This window comes from Plectropomus leopardus, chromosome 12 (assembly GCF_026936395.1).
Source record: "Plectropomus leopardus strain MGB_pleo_1.0 chromosome 12, ASM2693639v1, whole genome shotgun sequence".
NCBI classification, from domain to species: domain Eukaryota; kingdom Metazoa; phylum Chordata; class Actinopteri; order Perciformes; family Serranidae; genus Plectropomus; species Plectropomus leopardus.
In genome coordinates, this window is record NC_142187.1 from 5,700,366 (window position 1) to 5,724,265 (window position 23,900).

At 39.3% G+C, this 23,900-nt stretch overlaps 1 protein-coding gene across 1 annotated transcript in view; it reads right to left on the reverse strand.

Moving 5' to 3' along the window:
• The window catches only part of brinp2 (BMP/retinoic acid inducible neural specific 2), a 267,758-nt gene extending 246,742 nt beyond the window's left edge, over positions 1–21,016 (reverse strand). The window contains exon 1 of the mRNA XM_042498336.2: positions 20,280–21,016. The gene's annotated coding sequence lies outside the window, so the exon portion shown is untranslated. The remainder of the gene's footprint in view (positions 1–20,279) is intronic.
• Between the last annotated feature and the right edge of the window lie 2,884 nt (positions 21,017–23,900).

Here is a 23,900-nt window from a genome sequence, read left to right on the forward strand (position 1 = left end):
AAGTTATTTATTTTCTGATATAAAAACTGTGTTACCTTTCACAACATTCCTCTTTTTATGTCATCAAAGAGCAGCTACATTCACCTTTGTCCAGGGTAAAAGAGGGGCTGGAATAAAAATCGACCGACTCTCCAGGCACCTATGATGCTCAGTGACACAGTGAAACCTTTTGTGTATAACTTGGGGTGCACCTCTTGAAAAATGTCAGGTTTATGGAATTGGAGAGATGTCTTGCTCTGTTCTCTCATTTAGCTGTGCAAAATGCCTCCATATTTTTTAACATTTTGGTTGCATCTATCTATCTATCTATCTATCTATCTATTTGTCTATCTACAGTATCTATCTATCTGTCTATCCGTCTGTTTGTTTGTTTGTCTGTCTATCTATCTATCTATATTAAAGCTATTTATAGTGACATACTGTCAGAGCGCAGAACGTACTCTGGGTACAGAGGAAGCAGCAGAACATCAGGTGCATTTTAAGTTAAACTTAACTGTTCATTCTGCTGGGTCTAAAAGTTTGCTGCTCCTCTCATCCATCAATCTAATGTGATCAGCTGTGAATGGATCGATGGATCAATTATTCCCTCTATGAGTCACAAACTGCTGCTAAGGAAAAAAAGAACTCATGGAGAGCTCCTGCAAAAAAAGCCCTCCAAAACACTCATCAAAAAACCTTGCTTGAGTTTAACACACCACAGACTGTATGGGTTGCAAATGTTACAGTAGTAGACCAATCACAACTTGCGTCAAATCAAAGAACACTTGCAGTGATTGTCTGCAAGCAAAACCAGGATTTTTTTCTAGATCTGGGTAGAAAAAATATCAAATGCAGGTATCGTTTGACTAAACAGGTTTCTATAATACTTGGAAGTGGGTTATTCCGGTCGATACCTTGAAGGTACCAATACCCAGCCATAATGAAGGCACAGGTGTTGCACACTACTTTTGGCTTCAGATGCTGTACCATCAAAACAGACAACAAAAAAACTATATTGCAATTCATTAATTTCATATTGAAACTTGAAAACATTTCCAAAAACTTTGGGAAAAACTTTGTATTCAAGGTTGAACATAACAAAATTTAGGGAAGAGAAAATCAATCACAGTGCATAAACTGGAAAAGAAATCCCATAGCAGGCAACCAATGAAAAATATCCATTATAAAGACACTCTGATGGAAAAGCACATTGTGTGAAAACTGAGCTACGAGCTCCATCACATATCACCGAGAACCCGCGTCGCAACAAATACAACACAACTCTCTCTGCTTTCATCACTTCATCCAACGGGGGATCCATGACCTCTCTATCCATCACGCTGAATTTACCATGCACACACACACACACACAGACACACACACACACACACACACACACAGCACAGACACTCTAAAGTTCATTATATGGCGACCAGGCACAGGTCAGCGCACATATACACAGAGGCACTTATGAGCTTCATTTGCCGCCTCTGGTGCTTACACATGTAAACACACCCACATGTGTATTTAAATAAAAGCTCATACATTTACACGATTAAACACACACCCAAACATGTAAGCTACATTACCAGTGCCTCCATCTCCCTCCATGCTTGGATGTCTCCCAGTCAATAGCAGCAAATCCCCTCACAGCTTTTAATCAGATGGGCGACTATTGGAGCTTAGCTAATGAATGCGCTGGGATAATATAATCTCAATAATCTCTGTGAAGCCTCTAATTGAACCATATGCTAAATGTGATGTATGACTTCATTAAGAACTGATGTCTTCTTTTATGTGATGCTGTTAGTGACCTTGACTGGCTTAGTGTGTCACCGTCGAGGCGAGGGTCCAATCCTGTTAAAGCTATTCAGCGGAGCTGGCACATCGCAGCCGACTGCAGGATCAGTGGAGACGTCGAGTTGAAAGCGACGCTTCAAAACTTGGACCCACTTCTGATACAAGGAGGAAGGCAGGAAGTACAGAACAAAGATTTCCCAGTGTAGTGGATCCATCGTGATGTCTTAAATACACTGGTAGCACACAGAACAGAATGTGATTAACCTGCATTTGCCTGAAGGCTTTTCTGGACCTCATTATTCTATAATTAAATTAGATTTAATTAACTTAGCACAACCTTGGAGTAACATTTAGAAGAATTCAGGAACTTTGTTGATTTATAATATTGGCAAGCTGCTGTGCAAAGCGTCTTACATTTTTCCTGTGCACAAATATTGCACAGTCTTGCTTGCATGGTGCCATGATCTGAAATGTCAAAAAATGCCCATTGCAAGTTCCCAGCATCCACATTGTCATGACTTTATTTGTTCAACTGTTTAAAAAGTAAGTTAATAATAAAAAAGGAGGCGAGAAGCTGGAAGATGGAAAATGTTTGGCCTGCTCCTGGTGTGACTATTTGATTTGATTTGATTTGATTTGATTTGATTTGATTTCATTTCATTTCATTTCATTTCATTTCATTTCATTTCATTTTATTTTATTTTATTTTATTTTATTTTATTTTATTTTATTTGTCTTTAGGCCAATGGTCTACTTTGAGTATTAATCTATTTATTTTCAGTTTGTGCTTCCACCTGGAATGATGTGCTATATAAAGTTTTGCTTCTTATTTGATCAATTCAATTCAAAGGCTAAAATTTGGATTCAGATGTGAATTATTATTAAAGGACAAACCTTAAAAAGTTCAACTGACATAGAACAAACACTGGAACAATGTTGCAAAAAAAAAAAAAATTAAAAACAATGAACAAAATTGAAAGCATGTAAGATAACAAATATCTAACCAACGGAAGGTACAAAAGAAGCTTGAGACTAAATCTTGAAACTCCATTGGGTTCTCAAACTTTTGGCCAAACTTCATTGCCCTTCTCCACTGAAATGAGCTGCCAAAAAAAAGAGCATGTCACACAAAAGAGCTGAGACAACTCAGCTGTTCCTCACTGTGCAGAGGCATTGAGCACACCTGTGCTTCATCTGCTCATTAGGAGCACGCAGTATAAAAGGAGCGGAGAAACATACAAATGTGGCCAGTGAGCCAGACAGTGGCACACAGAGCATGTGTGTGCTGTTTGAAGATATATTCAACTTATCTAATGTGTGAGTGGTTGGGTTTTTTTTTTGTTTGTTTTTTGCCTTTGCTTTTGCCAAGAAAGTAGTTTTTGGCTGTTGACAGTTTAATTTAATTGTTACTTCACTTATCCCCTGACCTTGACCTGAGACAGTGTGACATTGTCTCACTTATGGTTTGATAAAAGGATACATTTTTCTTGCTATTTTTGGGGGCCAATTTATGATCTCATGTTCAACTCCAGTGTCCCTCTCATAGTATATTAGTCAGTCAGTCATTTCTGTAACCGCTTGTCATCATAAGGGTCACGGGGGGGCTTGAGCCAATCCCAGCTGTCACTGGGTGGAAGGCGGGGTGCACCCTGGACAGGTCGCCAGACTATCGCAGGGCCGACACATATAGACAGACAACCATACACACTCACAGTCACACCTAAGGGCAATTTAGAGTCACCAATCAACCTGAGCTGCATGTCTTTGGACTGTGGGAGGAAGCCGGAGACCCTGTCCCTGTTTTCCGCCCTGAGTGCTATCTACATTTCTTACTCTTGAGCTGAACAACAGCCTGAGAGGCTAAACTCAGGGTAAATGAAATCAAAGCCCAGTCTGCCATGATGCTCTGTGTATGTTGAGTGCTGTAGAAAGTCTCATGTATTCTATATTACAGAACATTGCACTTGAGATAAGAGGCCTGTTTCCTTAATATTCCCCATCGTACCTTTAGCCGGCCTCTGCTCTCTTGTTCTGAAGCTGCTCAGAGACAATTCTCAACTGCGCACATCTCAAGTATCAGCCTGTGTAATTCTTCCCTTAACTGCTTCATTATTTATGAATATTGATTGAGATCAAAAGTCTTCTTACTTATTTCAGAGATATAAGAGAGGATAGCATGTGCACACACACACGGACACACACACACACACACTTCTCCCAAGCATTTAATTTCACCACATTCACGCTGCGGAATGAAAATCCGTGTGTTCGCCTTTGGTGTTGTCAAATGTGGAGTGGGATCCGCATGAGCACTTTTCCAAAAGCGCACGCACGAGTAAGTTCAAAGGCGCACGTTGGGTTAGTCAGCCAAAACGCGGCAGGCAGAGGAGAGAGGGAGGGTTATTAGCCCGCATTTTTGAATGTCTTCTCATGAATTAAATATGTAATCAGGCATGCAAACTGAGCCAGACAAATTTGGAGTTGTAACTTTGCTGAAACCGAGCCAATGGAACAAGGAAAATGCCTCTTCAAAGAATAAATTTGCATTATCAGAGGCTCGCTTATTTGGAACTCATTCCCCTCCTTTCACTTGACTTTCACTTAGTTAAGGATCACATTTCCCTGTAACAACAAAAGAGAGGCTGATAAACAATTGCTGATATTTCATTTTCAAAAGGGATTATGTGAACACAAATTTTTGAACAAACTCACCCTGCACTTCAGTGGTGTTGCTGTTGATGCAAAAAGCTGTAATAGGCTAGTTTGTAAAAAATATATTGCCTGCAACAGGGAGTTTGGTTGCATACACTGACACAAATTAGAGGTGTTTCGACTCTAATAATTTGCAATGTCAATGACTTCCACCCCTGACAAAAAACAAGAAGAGTTGTTGATGTCACAGTACATGATCTCTGGGAAACGAAGTCTTTCAAAAACAAAAACAAAAAAGAGTTACCCAGACTGTTTTTTTTTTGGCCACTTGAGACCAAAGAACTCCACCACAAGCTCACAAACACACTGCATGTTGGCAAACAATTTTATAATCACACATTTAGCATTAAATTATTCTTCATAATCACCACCAAGGTGGTAATGTTTTTGGTTTGTTTGTTTGTTTGCCTGTGAGCAAGATTAGGGAAAAACTCTCAGTCCAATTTTTTGTGAAAACTGGTGGAAGAGTGAAGCCTGGGCAAAGGAAAGACCCATTACAGTTTGGAGCAGGTCTGAATCATGGAGCAGATACAAAAATGATTTTCTACTTCATTTAACCCTTTGAAACCTGGATAGAAATCAATTTTTATGTGCTGTGTTCAGACGCCTTTTACAAGCTGTTTTTGCTTTTTGTAAACCTGAGCAAATTGGTTTGATTTCTTTCAAAAACATGAGGGGAAAGGCAGCATGCAACTTGGCAAGAAATGTCTCAAAATTGCAAAAAAAAGAGTAAAAAGTGATAAGAAAATTACCTAAAAATTATAATTTACAAATTATGATCACACACACACACACCAAAAAAAAAAAAAACTTAAGTTCAGAAAACTATACTGGGGGGGAATAGACATTTTTTGAGAACTTTCCGCACTTTTAGGGCCATTTTCTAGTTGGTGCTTTTTCTTTTTTTTATATATCTTTTCTTTTTTTTTACTTACTCCTGAGAAAGGTAGTTTCTTTGCAACAAAACTATCATTAATCAATAAGCAAAGACATGGGTCTTCAACAGGGGTTCTACGACCCACTGGAGGTTATCAGGGTTACTGCAAGGGGTCGCCACATTACCGTGTGATTAGTTGTTGTTGTTTTGTTGTTTTTTTTTTTATTAAAATAGAATATATGATTAAAATATATGAAAATATGTAAAATATTAAATTGCACATGAACATGAGCATAGTATTGTATGCATGATAAAATGTTATATTTATGCATGGCCCTTTAGACTTCCCAACACACTCCATTTGATATGCAACTCAGTTTTCTACAACATATGTTGTAGGGGATTCCTGCTTTGTCTCTCTTTCAACTAAGGTTGTTGGCTGAAAAAAAACATTGGAGACCCCTGATTTGGAGGTCAAAAAAGCTCCATAGAGACAGAATTTGGGTGATAATTCTCTATGGGTACATCACTGAGCTTATTGTATTTGCTTTGGATATGTTTTATTCCTTCTTTACCAGACTTTGAGTGCTTTAAATTATTGACTATATAGAACCAGTGAAAGTAGGGCTGGGCAATATATCGGTATTATATCAATATCATGATATTAGACGGTATTCTGGATATTGTCATATCGTAAGTGTTGTCTTTTCTTGGTTTTGAAAGCTGTATTACAGTAAAGGGATGCAATTTTTTGAAGTTACCAGACTTAAGAAGCTGTTCTATTATTTGCCTTTACCCACTTAGTCATTATATCCACTTTAGTGATGATTATTTATCAAAAATCTCATTGTGTAAATATTTTGTGAAATATTTTTTTCCTGGCTGTTTACAGTTTACAGTATACCCATTCAGTCAAAAAACCTCTGGAATATAGGGTATCCACCTCCTCCTCAGTACTCATTTACATAGAGTATGCCAAATTTATCAACCACCACTACACCCCTGGAAAGCACCAATAATTACACAATACTGTTGCAATATCAATATCAAGGTTTCTTGAAAAAAGAAATTGTGATATTTGATTTCTTCCATATCCCCAGGCCCTAATTGAAAATATGAGATCTTTTCTCCTCATGCTCCACATCTCACCTCTCCACTTTCTCACATATGCACCCACGATGACACACTCTTCCTGTGTGGGTTGGGGTGACATATTTAAACAGCCGGGAACGCCACTATGACGTTTTCCCACATGGTCCCGTCCAAGCCTGTTGGGCTGATGCCACAGTCTGATCGGTTTTTAATAAGCGCATCCGGCCGTTCCACTTCATTCCACTCCGAGGCAACCCACTCGATCTGAAGGGAATAGGGCCGATGTTTGGCTGTAAAATGTATTCCGGGGGCATACCAGTATCTCACTGATGTGAGAGACAAGGTGAAGCAGCGCTGTTGGACTTTTGATTTTTTTTTTTTATTTTTACCTTTGCACGGTTGGTAAATTCTCTGGCCTCCATGCATGATGTAAAACAGCATGAATATAAAGTGATGTGTGTGACCACGCTTCCTCCATCTCTCTCCACCCCTCTCCTCCTCCTATCCAAACTCTCCTGTACCAAAGAGGACTGACTGAATGCTTGCGCAAGCAGCGAGCACATGAATGCTGATAAAGTGGGTCAGGAAAGTACAATTGGTACATTTCTGCAGCATAACCTGTTTGGCTTAAGGCACGTTGTGTGTGTGTGAGAGAGAGAGAAAGAATGGGTGGCAGTGGTTAAATCTCCTTCACCGGCAACAGTAAAAATCAATGTGGGGGAGTTTGGATGTCAGAGTTAATGAATCTGGATGATTTAGCTCAATAGGCAGATCAATGCGGCTACTGATAATCATTGTATTTCTCGCCACTAAATGTCCTTCCTAATCATCATCTCGGAAGCGGCGGAAGAGGAGGTAGATGAGGGGAAGGTGAGAGAAAGAGATGCAGTCATTAGACGTCGTATTGCAGCAGAAGCCATGAATAATGTACTGCTTAAGCGCTGAGAGAGTTTGGTGTTCCTTAATGTTCCCTCTTCTGGCGTCTGACGGGGACCTGGATGACAAGTTTTCGACTCAACATCACTTATACATGAATTTAAAGTAACAATGCGCTACATTCTTCTGCAGGATTTTTCTGTCTGACAGATACAGGAAAAACCGATGCAGTCCTTAAGGGCTTCTGCTTTAGTAAACATGGCCGTGTCTTTTCTGCAAAACATCGCTCCTGCCGAGAATGTGTTGGGTTTTTTGTGCTTAGCATCAACATTTATTCATTGGGGATGGGCGGAAGAATTGGGTGGTGTAAAAAGAGCACCATGCATGGAAAGTTTCAGCAAAAGAAAAGGAAAAAGATCTTTTTTTCTATCTTTTGGCGAAGGATCGAAAGGACACCCTGGAGCAATTGCATGAAACCTTTTACATAAACAATTACCAGGTAGGAATGCTTTTAAAAAAAGGGAAAAAAACACCTTAGAAATTTCAATGTACTTGCTTTTTGATGGTAAATATTCTGTAAATCTTTCTCAGTAGTGTTCAATATAGCCTATATGGCCCAAATTTCAACACCAGTGCTAAAACCTTTGCCTTTACAATTAATAGACACTTTAAAGAAATTTATAATATTTCCAGGTAATTTTCTTTCTTTTTTTTTTTTTTACAAATTCATCACTTATTTAAAGGGTCATTTCTTCCTATGTTGCTCACTGCCATTTTCCAATGTTTATTAAAGAAACTGAGCCAATTTGCTCAGGTTTTAAAGGATTAGGAACCTTTTTGTCATTGCTAAAGAAAAAATGAAGTCATTAATATTAATAAATACAAAACTCCATGAAAAAAATCACATACATTTACATAATAACTCACCAAATCACCAAAATGCCAAACTAGAGGCTTCAAATGGGAGTCTACAAATGATTGGGTGGCATCATAAGCTTCCCAGCCTATAGTGTACACAGAGTAGAAAAAACTCTAACAAGTGTGAATAATCTCATGATACACATCATCTGACGTCCCAAATCCTCTTACTAGAGCATGAAAGGGTGGTGTCCAGAAATTGGGACCTAGAACATTGGGAAATTTGAGAAAAATTGGTGTGTATTTTTTTTTTTAATATTAAAATCTAATCCAACTCTCCTGAAGCCACTTGGGTGTCTAAGCTTTCTGTGACATGTGTAGCTCATCAAAAACAAGTTTTTCAGCAAAGGGAAAGAACTAAGAAGACAAAGTAGTCATTTTGTGCTTGACCTTTCTGAAACAAGTGTCTGCAAAACAATTTCCACGGGCCTTGTAGGAAAGACGGGCCAATCCCTTCACTGATTTTCCAAAGAAAAACTCATTAATGAGACAGACATTTTTCTACACAACTCAACAGCTTAGGCCATAAGAAGATTAAAAGAAATCCTCAATGGATTAAATAAAAATAAATAAATTTTATATATATATACAGTGTATGTATATATATATATGTATGTATATATATATATATATATATATATATATATATATATATATATATATATATATATATATATATATGTATGTATATATAGTGGTAAAAGACACACACACACCGTCATTCTCTTCTACCCCCCTGTGAAATGTCAGCCAGGCTTCAGACTGCTCTGGTCCGTGTCAGAGCCAAGCTCAGGATTAATGTACATATGGGAAACAATGGAGCGATCCCACTGCTCACTCAGGCCCGTTCTCCTCCTCCCCTCCTACTACAGCTGCCGTGGGATACATGTGGTCTCCTTAAGAGGAGACAAGCACTTTGATGTACAAAGAGGAGGCGAGAAGGGGCAGCGAGCAGAAAGAAAAAGAGTTTAACTGCCTTTCATGTCCCTCCCTACTTACACTTTCGCCTTAAACAAGCCGCTGAAGCCGGGCCCATCGCCGAGGTTTTCCACGAGTGGCATACGGAGCGGTGGAGCAGTGGCAGTGGCGGTGGTGGTTAGGGCTATTGTTTCATCTTTTTTTTTTTCTTTTCTTTCTTTTCCCCTGAGGTTGGGTTTCTAATGACTGAGATTTTTCTTTATCTTTCCTGTTTTTGTGCCAATCTTTTGGATAAGGAGTTCAGAGAGCTCAGTTTTCTAGCTGCTGGCAGCGCTGATTTATAGGTCAGCACCACTGAAAAAGACGCATTCACAATACAACCACTTATGATAGGAGTTAATCTCAAATTCAGTGTTTAAAGTGATCACTATAAAGGTAATTAATAGGGATTTGTGATCATGGAGACATTGTTTAAGTTATTTACCAAGAAAAAATGTCAAATGTTATGAAATGACTGTGTTTCGACTGAGTGATATTGGCCGACATCTCTGCAGGATAACATTCCAAGAAGCAAGACGATGGATGTGGGAAAGGCAAGCCCCTTATATGTGGAAGCAGCAGGATTTCTGGGAGGAGATAGGCCATGATTTCACAGAGGAATTGTGGATTCAAAACTTCCACATGATCCACTCAACTTTTGAAGACTTATGTGATGCAATAACAGCTCTTGTATCTCCTGCTGCATCACGAGGAAGTCAGTTCCTACTGACAAGCACATAGCCATAGCATCATGTGACCTTGAAAAGCCAAAAATTGTTTCCAGTTTTGCCAAATACGGCTTTTTCAAATCGTCTGAAATACCACCTCATGAGTGTAAAAACTTTTTTAGCGATAAATGTGTGTTTTTGAAAAGACGTTTTTTTACATTAGCCATGGTTTATTTTCGCAATTACAATTTGTGCAATTTGAGGGTCAATGACAAGTGTCGCAGTCACAAAACTTTACAGGTTTGCAGTTGCATTAAACCTAAGGCAGAGTTGAAAGTGTCTGTAATTCAAGCAAGGAGGCCAGAAGTAGAGAAGGAGCCATTCCCCGTACTTTAAGCCCTCGGTCCACATTTATTTGAAATCATGAATCTCTGTATCACAGCTGTAGTGATCCCATCCCAAGATGGTTTCCAAATCACATTTTTATTTTTTATTTTTTATTTATTCATTTATATATTTATTTACTGTAGTTATGCAGATAGGACTGACTGTGTATTAATTCGTTATAGTAGAGCAAAGGTAAGACTAGACAAGCAGTTTGCCTCTTCCTACTCCTTTTTTGGCATGAAATGGAAATTCATGGTGCTTACTGAGAATCTGTTACACATGTTCATTATTATTTTTGTATATTTCACATATACATGGTCAATTGTTATATTATTGTGTTTTAAAGGTTTTAAATAAAGTATGCATTTTTTTTAAAAAAAATGTTATAATATAATGTCTTATCTCTTTTTAAGAGACGGTCTTCACTTCAGTGTGAAGCATATAGTCATGGTACTGTGGCTAAAGGACAGCAAACCCTTGCAGCCAGGTTCCAACATTGTGGAAAGCCTGAAATCAAAAGATTGGAGACTCGTGGGGACAGTGCAAAAATGATTGGGGTGAAAAGGGGACTGAATCTTATCTTATTTAATAAAAAAGAGACACACTCCCCTTGCCTTTTTTATATTTTCATTCCCACTGACAATGGTAAAAATCCAATATTCTCCCCTGAGATCTCAAAACAAACACTCACACAAACATAAGAAATATGTCAAAATCCAGCCACGTTCTAATTTTGAATGAAGAGCAGTAAAATAAATGGCTTTACAGTCACCAAATTTGCAAACTGTAAACAGCTCTGTGGCTGCTGAAGGGCCTTAGTGCCACATTTATCCCCTCCACCCTGAACTACAACAAAGAGGCTGAAAATATGCACAAATTAGATCAGATGATGTTGTAGCTTTATATGTATTAGATCAGACATCGGACTGTCTGTCACAAATAAAGTAACATGATGCCAAGTCACCAAGTGGCAACTGACCCACAGCCTCATACCAGCTGAGAGGACAAAGATTCAAAAAAAAAAAAAAAAAGTGACCAGCAGTCAGACATCTTCAGGGTCACTGGACCTCGGACAGTAATAATGACGCACATTGACCAAAATGCTACAAAAGCTCCACCAGTAAAGCAGGAGGCTGCTGGGCTGAACTACCAGTAGTCTTTAACCTTTATGTCAACCTGAACTTTATGTGACATCAGTGAAGTCTTCAGTTCATTGCAGCTTTGTGATTCAGAAACCTTCCAGGCAGATCAGCAGATTGCAGATGAGCATCATTTTTGAAAGCTATTTTTCCCCAAGTCTGTTAAATGTCATTGTGTATTTGGAGAGGTGAAATATGTTCAATTTGATGTAATAAGAAAGCAGACAATACATGCAGGTCTAAAAGATGACTTCAATAAAAGAAGATACACCTTCATTGATTCCCAGGAGAAATTTAGGGGCCAATAGGTGCCAATAGGCACCAAATTTTTCCTGAACTATGAAATTTGTGGTCCAGTGTGTTGTCCTGTGCATGCTAATTTTTGATGTATATTTGATGGGGCAGACACAGTATTTCTTGGCTGCAAAAAAAAAAAAAAAGCATAGTTGCAAAGAGTTGTGCAGAAACAGTCCTAAAACCCAATAATGAGTAGGGATTTTAGCACTCCCCGGTTCCTCTTGTCTAAGTTTAATGGGTTTTTTGAATGGATTATTGGAAAAATGTCTGAAACAAGGTCTGTGGTTACCACAAGCTAAAAAGACTTTCAAGATGTGTTCGACGACATAAAATAAGTAAATACCCAAATTGTAAATTTTAAAGCCTTTATGTGTCTAAAAACAGAAGATGCTAACAAGTGGCAAAATGAGACTACAGAATGTCAACTGCCAAACATGTCTTCAGGTGACATGTAGTTTGTTTAATGGTGTTCATTTTGAAGATTATCTTGCTGAACAAATCGTGCAAGCATTACAATTACTTGTTTGCCAAAGGGTTTTCATTTTGCCATAATCAAAAAGCCAATGAAAAACAGTTTCCCTCAGACTGAGTCAATGTGTGGCAGTAGCTGATGATGCCTGTGTGTCCCTTTGTATCATTCTGTGACCCCTCTCTAAATTCTGTGACCCCTCTATAAATTCTGTGACCCCTCTATAAATTCCAACACTTCTGTCTGTGACTCACAGGTTGGATGAATGATCTGACAATCCATTTTGAGCTGATTTGATCAATGGATGAGAGAAGCAGTGTCTGTGATTGAATGCAGACTTTTAGATCTAGCAGATTGAATGGAGAAGTTTCACTTTCATTTCATCTGACATTCTGCTGCTCCATCTATACCCTGAGTACGCTCTGCGTTGCGAGAGCGCGGTGCTATAAATAACTGAATAATATATATATTTCAACAATGCTCCTAATGAACGGTCCAGCTCCAAAAAAAGTAAAATCTATTTGTGGAAGCTAACATTTTAATCGTGGCAGGCTACCACAAATAAATGTGTGCGAAACCCTGAAAAAAGCCCACAGGCTTTTTGACAAGGAAACCAAGTGACACTTAACTTCTGCATCAATCTACAAAAAAATGTAATCTCTGCAGCACTCTATTAGTACTGACTGAGGGCATTAGAGGTGAATTTTCCAGCTGAACCAAACAGAGCACGTGCAAATATCAGAACCCAAATAATCACTTTCAGTAAATGCTGAAAGTCACTGCTCACCAACTCTAAACAGCCACAGTCAACATGTCTCATGTCACTGATCAGAGGAATAAATAGCAACATGTGATACAAAATGTGCATCATGTTATATTCTAACTTTGTCTAACACATTTACCTTCACTTTAGTTCCACTTTTTGTATGGTTGACTCAGATGATCCCACCACACAACATAAAAAATAATGCATAATCAGTGGTTATTAAGAAAAATGTATCTATGCTGATGCACTGTGCTGATGGACAAGAACATTGAGAAAAATGAGGACATGGATTTTGGAAACAGATGTTGCTGGTATAGTTTTTCAAAATGTTACTTTAATGTGCCGACTTTTTAATGTCAAGTATGCTTTGATGTATCCTTTACAAGATGATGAGCCTCATTAAATCGATATGACAAACTGGTCATTTGAGGGAGAACGGGTTTTATTATTTTACAGAATAATACGATTAGTTTTATATGGGTGGTTACAGCTGAAACCTCTAATCCGACAGGCTTTTGTTCTACAGGACACTCAGTCAGTGTGGGAACAGTGTGTGTCAGAACCTGCAGCAGGTTCAGTCACGACACAGAAAAGAGAAGATACCGCCTACTGTCTATATCTCACAGGACTGTGGGCTCGCATCAGTTCTGTCGTCTATGCCTTCGATGTATCAGGGCACGGTGTGCAATGGTATTGTTTGTCAATAATCAGTTACACGGGGACCATATTGCACAGGAACGCCTTCCTGATCCAGCCTCAGAATATTGCTTAAAGATTTTTCACTACCACATATATACCACACATAAAAACATCATGTGGGCCAATCAATAGCTGTAGGTTGGCTGCTGAACATTCCTACATGGTTCACAGAGGGGTGAGAAACAACAGCTTTTAAATAAATAAATACAGAGGAGGTTGGGAGGAACATTATTCTCAAGGTTCAAGTTATTTACTTTGCTTTGTACCTTCTCCTTATGGCTGCGCTTTTCTGAATGAAAATGGACAAATTGACTAAAACGTGAGAGTTAGAATTTAGAAATTTTGTGCAGGAGAAGTTAGAAGTCAAAAATAGCATATAAGGATACTTCCAAAGAATCACAATTGTCATTAAAAAAAGAAAAATCATCACTGATTGAATGCTTCAACACTAAGTGATACAAAACTGATAAGAAATGTACACATTACACATTTTCAAAGAAGATTATATATACAAGTTGAGATGCATTAGAGAGAATGTCACCATTAATTTGATTGTTAATTGTACTGCCATTATTGTATAAAAGCTTTCAATATCAAATAAGTAATACAGTGGAATAACCATGACATGAACCTAAAATTTGTGATTTCATGTTATTTCCTTTTATTTCATAATAGCATATATTCCAATGACACTTATTTCATGATACCTTTTATGTCTAATTTTTAATCTTTTTGTTTTCATCAATCCCCGTCCCCTCACCTTCCAGCCCAATCACATGTCATACAGAGCTCCAGAGGACCTACAGCCCAAGTAGTACATAATGGTCTAACACGGACTGAAACAAAAATTATTTTTCATTTTTCAGCTAATTCTTGTTAGTTAGTTAGATAGTTAAGTTAGTTTAGTGAATAGGTCAGGAAATGGTAAAAAAAAAAAAAAAAAGTACTGTAGAATTCCAAAAACAATCATTTGAAAAATATGTTTATCTGCCTCCTCACTAAGAGATTGATACCATCGTCATGTCTGTGCAGTGAATATCTAGAGCTCCTGCTGACAGTAGGGTAACTTTGTTGAGCACAAAGACTTTAAATAGGGTAAAACAATTAGCCTGGCTCTGTAAAAAAAAGTCATAAAATCCACATTATGGCATCTCTAAAGCTACTAAGCTTCACTACTGTATATATTTGCTTTTTTATGTGCAAAAAACATTTTTTTGACAAATTGTGGCTTATATTTATGTTGTCTTTATGCTAAGCCAAGCTAACAAATGATAGCTTTATTTTGGCACACAAACATGAGGGTGCTATCAATGTTTTTGGTCTCACTCGTGGCAAAAAAGCAAATGTGTGTTTTTTTCCCAAAGTTCTCTAACCAATTATCAAGTTATTCAATTAGATTTCAGGTAACTAAGTTATTGATTGATTGCTCAGTTGTTACAACACTTCTCAAAATGAATCTAAATGATGGAATGTCCAACGTGCTGCGCTTCAGCAGTTATCCTTTAAGATGGATATTCTCTCAACCCACCCTGGGAAAATAAAACCCATTCTTAACCACTGCTGGCTGACAGATGGGTTGCAAAGCCACCTACACACACCGTAGACAGAGCCATCTTTGTACATTTAAGAATTACTTCAATTATACCAAGATGGTTCCACAGTCTGACTTGAATCTTGAATCTTGTATACCGTTTATCTTGAAAAGGACAGCTCACATTGCTGAGAGATGAGACTGGTGGCAAATCTGAAAGCCTGCTATTATGTATCAATCGTTGAAAAGGCTGCATTTTTCAACATCACCCCATGTCCTTGCAGTTTGAAGGGCACAGCCATATCGTGTGCACCAGTCAATCTCTGAAGAGCGTACACACTGAGGACACGCATTTACATTTATATACACGGACTTAGCTGATGCACTTCTCCGCAGAGTGACTCACAATGAGAGCAACAGCGGTTTCAGCTCCGATTTCTAGATTGCTTATGAAGTGGAGCAAAGGTCAGAGACAGAGCATCCTGAAAATATGTGACCTTGAGTGACACTGTAAGAGAGAATGTGAGAAAAAATAGGTGGGAGAAATAAGAGCTAAAAAGGGAGGTTGAATTTTTTTTTCTTTTTTTTGTCAGAAGGACAATACTGAGGCAGGGATATTATCTTCTCTGTCACTGAGTGTGCTTTTGCTGGAACTTTGCAATTGTCTGAGTTATTGGAATGGGAGAATACTTCATAAACCACAGCTGCTTCCCGTAAATTTGGAGAAATTACACACTTGTGCTCTTCAGTTTTGGGAATCATTGTACCAGGAGTCCTGAGAGAAAAAGACTTCAACAAAACACAGTTGCCACCTGGCTATGAAAACATTTTTTTCAAGAGAGAAAGCCAGAAATACCAGCAGAATTATACTATATCACTGAGAATAATCAAACTGACATCTTTAAGAGGTCCTATCTGGAGCTGTTAGCTCTTAAATGTATCTGTTGAGGCCCGTCTACTTCAGCTGTGGGATACTATAAGCAGATAAACTCATTTCCATACAGAGGGATGTACTTTTGCACTTCTATATTAACAAACGGTTCCAAAAGTACAGACTGGGGACCACATCGGGGCCTTTAAATGGATTCCGTGGGGTCCTAAGCAAAATGAGAAGTGGTTTAATTTTTCTCTTATTTCATTGCTTTTGCTGAGATGTTGCAGTGCTGAGAGAATCCATAAAAATAGGCGGTGAATTATAGGTCTCATTCCACCTACTGTGGCTATCACCCCAGAAACTGACAGCTTTATGTTTCTGAACCAAGACAACAAGCTGCAACAAAAGCAGCATTAGAACTCGTCTCAGCAAGTTCCCTCCTACTCAGTGTTGTCTAATGCTGTCTGTGGTCTCATGTAGGGATGGGCAATAATTTAATAAACATGCACGGCCTAATGCAAGTGCACCGAGATACATTTGTATTGAGAGAGCAGAGAGGCTGAAAAGAGGTGGGAGTTATGAAAACTGGAAAACTTTCTTGATTGATTTTCTCTGCAAATAGCCTCAAATAGCTCTTTTAAACTATCTGTTCCCGTAAACTTCTCTTTTTGTACGTTCCTTTATTAAATCTTAAAAGTTTATTGTTTGTGTGGATGTCTTGCCGCTGGGCACTGCAGTTTTCAGCTAACATCATTCAAAAGAGAGGAAATAGATCATTTGTTGGGGACCATTTTCAGCGGTGGATGAATACACACTTGGTGCTCCAGTATTTGTAGCAGAAGGACTGTGTATGTGGAATTGAATCAAAAATAAACTACAGTGTGTGTGTGTTCCTGGTAATGAGGGAGCACACTTAGTGAAACAATGTGGCTCATTGGTGTGTTCTGGATACAACAATGGAGCTCAAAGAATCAGAGGTACAGAAACAATACAAGGGGTTAGTTTTGGTATTTTCATCAGGCAAAACCGCCCTATTCTTTTCATTCCATTTCAATGTTTTTGGGTGTTTTGTTTTTTTTTTTTGGGGGTGATTTCTTTGGTAAGTTTTTGCAAGTCCTTGTTGAATTTGTCAGTCTGACAGTCTGCTGTCAGACTGTACAACCAGCAATGTTCTCAGTAGACCACATACCAAATGGACTTATACTAAAGTGCAATTATTCTCCAGGTGCAATTGATTAATTTGCACTCTGTTTTATTAATCTTGCATCTTTATGTTTTTTTTTAAACAATTTATATCGTTCCTTTGCTTGCTTATCTTGTACACATCTTGCTGTTGTGACAATGCAAATTTCCCCATTGTGGGACTAATAAAAGATTATCTTATCTTATCTTATCTTATCTTATCTTATCTTATCTTTTCAAAAGTGCATAGTCCTTTGCCAAACCTGGTCTGAAAAAAAAATAACCATGACCTCTAAACCTCTGGTGGTGGCTCGTATTGTGTTAAAATCACAAAAATCCCCCAGTCAACAATGTCACGCAATAGGCTAATGTCAAAACTATAGGTAGGATATCAAGCGGTTTTGGTGCCTTAACCCAACTATGCCACCACCATGTACTGGTCATTTGGTCATTTCCAGTACTTCTGTGAGATTACATTGCATTTACCTGATGTAGACCAGGCAGGGTCAAAGCCTTTTCAGTCTAATTAAGTTCACGAGACATTTTTCCCCAATGACTCAGCATTATTATATGCAGTATCAGCTTTCAGGGAAATCATCTTGAGACAGCTAAAAAAAAAAGAAAGAAAAAGGAAAAGAGCATTTAAATTTTGCTGCAGTTTTGTTTTGTTTTGCTTTTTATTTAACTTGACGTGCCATTCACATTATTTTGTCTTTTCCTGTTTGTGTATTGTAGGCTATATTTGCTTCTGTATTATTAGTTGTCACTTTTCTATTTTTGTTAGCTGCCTGGGAACTGACATTTAAATTAATTAAAAAAGCAGGTTTCTATTTTGATTGAACAAATGTTTTATCACTATAACTGAAAGTTGATATGTATAAAAGTCTTCTATTTAAAAATAGACAAAATTAAGGTGAGATTATCCATCCAATAGCATTTTAAAAAATATTTTTGATAACTGTATGTACATGGCAGACCTTGAAACCACCATACTGCTGCAATCCCACTAGGAACTATAGAAGTAAATTTGCATCCATGCTAACTGGCATGTTTACACCTTAAGATTTATACAGATGTTGGGTTCTATCCCTGTTAAATGAACAATTAAACAATTAAATATGTTTTGCTGAATGTAATTGAGTGGAAATATCTGTGTTGCTTTCAAATATTCTAACTGAAGGGGCACATCTTGATAGCCATCTGTGGGCAAGTCTGAGAGAAACAATCAAGTATTAGAATCTCATACGTTTGCAGACTGCATATTTTAACAGAAAGCTTTTGTTACAGACTGAGGGCATGACGTTTGAAAGAGAGGATCAAACACAAGAGGCTACTGGTTACACTTGGGAAATGTAGCATCCAGCATTTTTGGAGTTTGACAAATACAAGGTAAGAAATGTAAGGATATCTTGGCCTATGCTGCATCGATTTGTACCAGTCTTTTTTTAAACCGTTTCTCGTAAGTCCCCCAACTTTGAAAGTGTAGTACTAAATCACTGGAGAAGTCTTTTAATATCATGATATTGATTTCAGCAATATTGTCTGGCCCTTTGGCTTAGTACGGAAAAGTTCCATACTAGAACTTACGTACTAGAGCAAAGAAAGCCCTGCTTTAGCCACACAGTTTACTGTATCAACAGGAATTGACTGTAGTTTCATCTATTTCACGTATTTCAAAGTTCCCCCTTGTTAAACCCCATCACTAGCACCTGAGCAAGTTCTACAAAGGACACTCCTGCACTCAGCAACATTAAACACTCACTGGATCGACTGTTGAATATTCCCTTTCTCCTGTCACGATGTCACAGATGTGTACACACCGCCATTAAGCATTAATTGTGTCACTGGAGCTCCGTGTGTGTCATGCACTCAGCCTTTCATTTGCATGCTCTCAGACCTACAGTATATCACAGAGATGCCCACAATGTCAGCGTGATTCGCTTTCATTAAAATGCACACGATGAGGATGGACAAAACTGTCAGACGCACTCTGTAGGAGCATCTGAGTGCATGTAACGATTTGACTTCTTCTTCCTCCTCCTCCTTTTCCATGATTTGTTTGACAAGACCTCTCTCTCCCACCCCGGGGTCTGTGGCGGTGGCGGTGGGTGTTAAGTGTAAATCTGTAGCGGCAGCAGCTCCTCCTCTCCCAGGATTTCTCCCGGCCACATACAGTACAGCCCTCGACAAAGTAGCTGACAGGTAAATGTTGTGCTTACATGGTTCAGAGAATTTGTGAGAAATTGCGCCGTGCGTAGCCAGCATTCTGGGTGACTGATGGAACAACAATATCACACACACACACACACACACACACACACATAGAGGCAAAGAGAGACACACAGAGTAGAGAGAGGCAGGCTGTATTCATTGGTGAGGAGAGATGCAGCAGCAGCACACACACACACACACACACACACACACACAAACAAACACATGTTGGGAAGATGAAGCAAAGCAGAGGTTGAAGGACAAGTAAGCTCCAGTTTTTATGAAAAATTATGTGGCAGGAGTGCATTGTGGTCCACACACACTCATACACACACAAAGAGGAAAATGCAACATGTTGCAAAGTTGCAGTATGTAAATGCACAACAATTTAACACACACACATACACACACTTTCACAGCAAAAGGCTGCACGGATGCATCCGGAGGTATTCAAATGTACGCACTTAAAATGCACAAGACCTGCTCCAAACTGCTGCTGATGTCTCAAGACCCACGTGTGACCTCTGATATGTATTAGCACGTGCACCCTTTTTGCACAACATTTATTTTTTGGCTCAAATATTGACGCCAGAGAGCACGTTCCCGCTTCAGTTGAGATCGGATTGATCTAAATTCAGATTCTCAGCTCTCCATCCTGCTCATCGATCATGCGTCAACACTCTGTCACACTGCAACTGACCATCCGAGCCCGCATTACTGTCTTGTGCGTTATCAACCGCGGGAATGGGCTGCGCGTAAAAAAACGCGTCTGGCACAAAAACGCACAGCTCCCCTTCTCTTTTACACTCCCTGTCTATTTTTTAATTCCCCACACGCAAACTCACCCAGGGTGTGAACGCAGGTCCTCCCCGTGCGTCTCTTGCCGTGTGTCCGCGTATCCAGTAAAAAGGAGGTGGGAGAGTGCAAGCGGCAAAGGCGCTAACGAACTAGTGGATGGCAGCCAAACGCCACCGACTTCCCCTTCTCTCTCCTCTTCTCCCCTTCTCTCTCTCTCACTCTTCGCCTCTTCCCCGGGGCAGGCTGAGCTGTAATAATCCAGACATTGTCCTTTTCATGTGCACATTCAAATTAAAAAAATACACAGGTGCGCGTCACCAGACACAAGTTTGGAGTTTAGAGGAATTCTCCTTTCTGGTTGGAGATGCTGTCCGGTGTAATCCGCGTTTGGAAACAGTCTGAGTGAACAGTCCGCGATTTGTGCAAAGCTCCTTAAGATCTGCAGGCGATACCAGAGAAAGTTTGGCACGCAATTGAGAAAAAGATGGAGCATTAATCCCAGGGAGATATCTCCTTCTTTATTTCCTTCCCCGGACCACAAAACTCCCTTTAGAGGGATTGAAGCGCACCTGCGGCCGCAACGGATACGCGCAGGTATCCACAAACTATGCGCCCTCCTCCTCGTTTTTTCTCTGTGTGTTTTATTCCGCGTTTTTATTCCCGGTCTGCCGAATCTCTCCGCGCCACGGTCATCACTCAGTGTCAAACCTGGCGTTGTTTCTCCCAAGTACCTCAGGAAAGCGTCTCTTTTCCACCAGCGCTCTCCTCTCTCTCCTCTCTCTTTCTCCTCAACGAGCGCCGTCCATCCTCCTGTTGTGAAACCACACCTCTCTCTACAGTGATTGGCTGGAGACCGCAGAGGAGGAGAGAGAAGGAGGTGAGCGCTGCGATGATGAGGAGGAGAGAGAGAGAGAGGGATGGAGAGTGGACAGAGGAAGATAAACCTAGATGAGACAGAGGAGAGGATGGAGAGGGAGATGAAAGAGAGGAGGAGGGAGAGTGTGCCAGGGAAGGAGGATGAAGGAGAAACAGTGAGGGTGTGTATGAGTGTGCATGTAAAGGGGGGGGGGGGCAGTTCATGCACTGAGCTCTATGTGTTTAAGCCCAAAGGGACAGGCTGGCTAATGAAAGTGAAAATGCTTCTTTCTTTTTTTTTTGTACCCTCTCATTCACTCCCAGTGCTTTAGCCAAATTTGTCCGCCGCAAATCTGCTTTGACTCGCGGCAAAACTGAATTCATACTGACAATGTCCCCAATTACTGGGCAGAGTCATACGCTTCTGTCTGTCTGTCTCCTTCTCTTTATAAAATCTGGTGTCTGTCAGTTAAGCAGCTGCCTCGGTGAGTCTGTGATGAATAAGTAAGTGGTTGAAGGGGAGGATGGAGAGTGGAGTGCATGTTGAATATGCTGCCCAGGGGCGTCGGAGAGGGAAATAAAGTAACAGCCTGTAATGGGAGCAAATGAGGTGGGCCGGATATTGTTGTGGCGCAACCGCACATGTAAGCGGGTAGAAGGCAGACACACATAAACAAAAAAAAAAGAAAAAAAGCTTGACAGCTCCTGGGAGAGGCTTTGATTGATGGCGACGCTCCGGGGAGTGTTTCAATATGAACTTGGTTAACTCAGAGCCATGCGAAGCATTCATCACGAGCTGCCATGCAAGACTGAGATGCTCACCGCAAGCGAGGCAGCATTTTATTTAGAAAGGCACCTGGGGAGCATCCTCACGGGCACAGCAGCTACCTATTTGCAGCTATTTTAAGGCTCACATCAACAAATCTCCAACACACCCTCAAATCAGTGGATAAACCACCTGAGTGCAGCTAGTCACTCACAGAGATTCAAAGGTCCGAGGGCAGAGGGTCGTAAACATTGTCACAGGAGACCGATTTGTTATTTTATGATATATAAACAAAAAAATGTCACTAAAAGGCTTTAGACCATTATATCCACAGCACATTCACATCAATATTTACAATGGGCACCTGGGCACAGATATGCTAAAGGCCCCACCACCTCTCTTACATAGGAGCAAGACATACAAACTTCGCGCCGGGTTTTCGTCTTTTCTTGTTGTTCTGTTTCTCTTTGTAGTCATGTTGTGTCTCTTTGAAGTAATTTTGTGTCTATTTGATTGTTTTATTTCTCTTGTATTCGTGTCTCATTATGGTCATTTTTAGTCATTTTGGATCTTTTTGTGTTTTTTAGTTGTTGAGTTTTGTTTCTTTGATGTAATTTTGTGGGGGGTTTTTTTTGTCTCTTGGTAGTCAATTTGTGTCTATTTGATGTAATTGCATCTGATTTAAATGCGTCTTGTTTTGATAATTTTTTATGCAACTTTTCTGATCGTTTTGTTTCTCTTTATAGTCTTTTTTTTGTCTCTGAGGTTATTGTGTCTTTTTTTTAAAATTTTGTTTCTCTTTATAGTTAAAGTTAAAGTTGTGTATGTGTTGTACCTGAGTGTAACTTTTATGCCTGGCATGGAGCAGCTGGAAAGTGAAACTGAGTAAAAGTGAAAGTGTGAAGTATCCACAGTAACAAAAGCAGCACACAATCACAAAAGTCAATAGTGAAAAGGTTCTGTTGTAGCAAACTTTGTGACTATCATTTTCAAATGACATTTCACTTCTTCATTGACTCAGTAACTTTAACAATTCCAGCTTTTGGAGACTGGGATGATGGCAGCACTTCTCACAAGTGGAAGGTAGAAACTTAATTCTTCAGCTGTCTGCTGATGATATTGAACAGTGTGTAAATTTCACACGTTAACCTTGTAAAACAACACAAAACAATAAAAGTCCTTCGAGCACCAGTTTGTTTAATGTAAATTCTGGCTTGATATACTGATACTGATTCTGACATGAACTTTTTATTGATAGGGGAACTGTGGACTGGTTGTCAATAAGTGTTTTTTGCAGTCCGCTCATGTAGTTCATTGCCAAAACAGGAGCAAAATAGGGCTGCCACCGTGATTCTAGAAGGAGAGATAGCTTACACTGAGATTATTAAAAACAAAAATTTACATCCATTAGTGTACTGTAAATTCTCAAATACTTTATTTGTGTCAACTGCAGAGTGAAGCAGGCATTTATTTGAAACAGGCTTATATCAAAGACAGAGATGTTTTTCTAATGTTCTGTTTAAAATTTGATCATATTTTAGTAAGAAGCCTCCCTATTTTCTGAACCCCTGTTTTAATATTAACACATATTTGACATCATTTTTTTTCACTTTGACTGTTAAGCTACCATCAATGAAACCCACTCCTTTTTGCACAGATGTCTCACATTAAAAGCTTTCCAGCAGCTCAAGTGCAAAATCCCTCCGAGTCAAGTAAAAGCAACTTGAAATAAATAGAGGATGGGATTGGTAAAAAATTTCAGTATTTACTTTATGACAAATTTACAACACATTCTCATCCCAAGTTGTCACATATTACCAATTTATAGTGGACTTCTGCGTATACATATTACGCTCTAGGTATCCTCTTGCGTCTGCTATTTATTTTCCAGGATGCCGCTATCATGATGTCAAGAAATGCACATGGTGGGATAATGTGGCATGTGGCAGGTGTAAAAAAAAACATTCAGCTGGAAAGTGAACACCAGAATCCTGCATGAAAGTTCGGGGTTTGTTGAACCCATCCATGGCCCCTCCAGACTGTTACA